Here is a 3,655-nt window from a genome sequence, read left to right as displayed (position 1 = left end):
TCACATTAGACATCTATTTGTATTAGACATGTTACTCTTCTGCCTGGAATATCTTCCTTTTGGGGAGTCTCCCTCCCTTTCCCATGCAGTTGTGTTGGGTACCGAACTACTGACTATATCTCTATCACAGCCCCTTTTGCTACCACCACCATAGGGCAGATCATATACATGACCCATGCTAGGTCCAGTCCATTCCCTCTCACAGGAATTGGAATCTGGAGTAGAATTCTATAGGGCTGGAGAAAGAAGAGGATGAATTGTCCTGTGGCAGAAAGATTGACCTGAGTTACAGAGAAACTCTGGCACTCACCGGTTACTGTCTCTCATGAAGCCTGATTGATTTCTCCTTTGATAATGTGAGCTATCCATGATTCTGCCTGTCACCCCACCATTTACGTTAACAGGCTAACAGAATCAGTTTCTGTTATTGACAAAGAATGGAAATGTAATTAATACAGACATTTGTACCAGAAAATGGGCACCCTTGGGGAAATGTGGGGTGTTTGGAATGAGTTATTTGGCTAATATGAGGCAGGAGAATCTGAGGCTCCCATTAATATTCACTGGCACTGTTCTTTCACTAAGGTTGGGGCTCTGGGAGCCTCATAGTTGCTTCACAATGGTTGTTTTTCACCCAACACAACTTAAAACGAGAGAACGAGACCAAATCTCGGAGCAGTGCATCTCAAAGATGTATGGTCCCCAGACCAGTGGCATTGGCATCCCCTGGGAACTTCATAGAGATGCAAATTTTCTAGCCCTCACCCAGACCCACTAAATCAGAAACTCTAGGGGAGGACACAGCTCTCTGGGGTTTGGCATGTCCTCCAGGGGACGCTGATGAAAGTTTGAGAGGAACTGGTGTATAGGAACTGAAGACCTCAAACTGTCCTGAAATAACTTCTCACCCTGTTTTTGTTGGCTGAGGACACTTTGCCACTTTTGCATGTGAGAACTAATAATTTCCCCCATAAGCCAAGTCACACTGCTGCTATGGCAACCAGCTACATTTCTCATGGCCTTGGTAAGGGGACAAGGAGGCAACGGCGAATATTGGTACATCAGAGTTAGAAGCCTAGAAGTTGTAGAAACTCGTTATCTGATATCCCCCCAAATTGGGAGAAAATGGGAATAGACTTTGAGGTTGCTAGGTCAGGAACATAGTCCCTACTACTCTATCCAGCAGAAAGTATAGATACGGGCACCTCCCAGAGATCATGTATTCAGAGGATAACAAGTCAGGAAAAGACTATTCAATGTAACAGTGTACTGAACTTCGTCCTACAACAAATTATATCCCCAAGGTCAGAAGCTCTTTAACAAGTATAAAGGAAGGAATTCAGACACTTGAGGAAGAGAGCATAAAGGACTGGATACATTAATAAAAACAATGTTGATAACAACAACAACAACAACAACAACAACAAAGGATTGGATAGATTATGCTCACCTAGTCCAGGTGCCTCCTCACCACATCTTTGATATAAACTTTCATTATAGTAACGAAAAGTATATGTCGTTAAGGGGTGTCAATATGGGGATCCCTGGGTGGTGCAGCGGTTTGGCGCCTGCCTTTGGCCCAGGGCGCGATCCTGCAGACCTGGGATCGAGTCCCACGTCGGGCTCCCGGTGCATGGAGCCTGCTTCTCCCTCTGCCTGTGTCTCTGCCTCTCTCTCTCTGTGTGTGACTATCATAAATGAATTTAAAAAGGGGGGGTGTCAATATGGCTTTATGGTAGGAAGGTGAAGCCACTCTTGATAGTGTGAGCAGTAAGATAATTACACTCAACTAGACGCTCGCAAAATCACTGAAAGAGATGGAGGAGCGTGAGCAGAAGGGCAGCCTCAGAGCCAGGAAGTTCTGGAGTTTGATACTCTGATAAGAAAAAAAGCCACCATTGTCTCAACAGCCACTTGACATTGTTGAAAGTTGTGATTAGAGAGAGCCCTGAGCAGCCCCACCGCCGCCGCAGGCCTAGTTACCATCACACCCCGGGAGGAGCCGCAGCTGCCGCGGCCCGCCCCAGTCACCCCCCCGCAGCCGAGAGCAGCGAGGCCGAGACCCAGCAGCCGCCCCCGCCCTCAGCGCGGCCGACACCGAGCCCCGAGCCCCGCACCACCCGCAGCAGCGCAGGGAGCCGCGGCCCGGCGGCCTCACATCGGGGCGCCTGCCGGCGGGGACAAGAAGGTCATCGCAACGAAGGTTTTGGGAACAGTAAAGTGGTTCGATGTAAGAAACGGATGTGGGGGATCCCTGTGGGGGATCCCTGGGTGGCGCAGCGGTTTGGCGCCTGCCTTTGGTCCAGGGCACGATCCTGGAGACCCGGGATCGAATCCCACGTCGGGCTCCCGGTGCATGGAGCCTGCTTCTCCCTCTGCCTGTGTCTCTGCCTCTCTCTCTTTCCCTCTCTCTCTCTCTCTCCCCCTCTGTGACTATCATAAATTAAAAACAAACAAAAAAACAAACAAACGAAAAAAAAACGGATATGGTTTCATCCACAGGAATGACACCAAGGAAGCTGTATTTGTCCACCCAGGAAGTGCCTTCGCAGTGTAGGAGATGGAGACACTGTGGAGTTTGATGTTGTTGAAGGAGAAGAGGGTGCGGAGGCAGCCAATGTTACAGGCCCCGGTGGAGCCCCAGTGCAGGGCAGTACATCTGCAGCAGACCGTAACCATATAGACGCTGTCCACGTCGCAGGGGTCCTCCACGCAATTACCAGCAGAATTACCAGAATAGTGAGAGTGGGGCAAAGATCGAGGGGTCGGAAAGTGCTCCCGAAGGCCAGGCCCAGCAGCGCCGGCCCTACCGCAGGCGGCGGTTCCCGCCTTACTACCTGCGGAGACCCTACGGGGCGACCACAGTATTCCAACCCACCTGTGCAGGGAGCAGTGATGGAAGGTGCTGACAACCAGGGTGCAGGAGAACAAGGTAGACCAGCGAGACAGGACATGTATCGAGGTTATAGACCACGATTCCGTAGGGGTCCTCCTCGCCAGTGACAGCCTAGAGAGGATGGAAAGGAGGAAGATCAGGAAAATCAAGGATATGAGACCCAAGGTCAGCAGCCACCTCAACGTCGGTACCGCCGCAACTTCAATTACCGACGCAGACGCCAGAAAACCCTAAACCACAAGATGGCAAAGAGACAAAAGCAGCCGATCCACCAGCTGAGAACTGGTCGGCTCCGAGGCTGAGCAGGGCGGGGCTGAGTAAACGCCGGCTACCATCTCTACCATCATCCTGGTTAGTCATCCAACATGAAGAAGTGAAGATGAAATTCCAGCAATAAGAAATGAACAAAAGATTGGAGCTGAAGACCTTAAGTGCTTGCTTTTTGCCCATTGACCAGATAAATAGAACTATCTGCATTATGTATGCAGCATGGGGTTTTTATTATTTTTACCTAAATATGTCTCTTTTTGGTAATGATAAACGTGTTTTTTTTTTTTAAAAAAAAAGCCTGGTTTTTCTCAATACACCTTTAAAGGTTTTTTAAATTGTTTCATATCTGGTCAAGTTGAGATTTTTAAGAACCTCATTTTTAATTTGTAATAAAAGTTTACAACTTGATTTTTTCAAAAAAGTCAACAAACGGCAAGCACCCGTTAATAAAGGTCTTAAATAATAAAAAAATAAATAAAAAAAATAAAA

The 3,655-nt window shown here is 48.3% G+C and overlaps 1 pseudogene; it reads left to right on the top strand.

Annotated features, from left to right (window-relative positions):
• The first annotated feature begins 1,724 nt into the window (after positions 1-1,724).
• LOC112923763 (Y-box-binding protein 1 pseudogene) lies at positions 1,725-3,293 on the top strand (annotated as a pseudogene).
• Positions 3,294-3,655: the final 362 nt, after the last annotated feature.

Source organism: Vulpes vulpes, chromosome 6 (assembly GCF_048418805.1).
Source record: "Vulpes vulpes isolate BD-2025 chromosome 6, VulVul3, whole genome shotgun sequence".
Classification (NCBI taxonomy): Eukaryota; Metazoa; Chordata; class Mammalia; order Carnivora; family Canidae; genus Vulpes; species Vulpes vulpes.
Note: the sequence above shows the minus strand (reverse complement) of the source record. Positions and strands in the feature narration are given on the sequence as shown.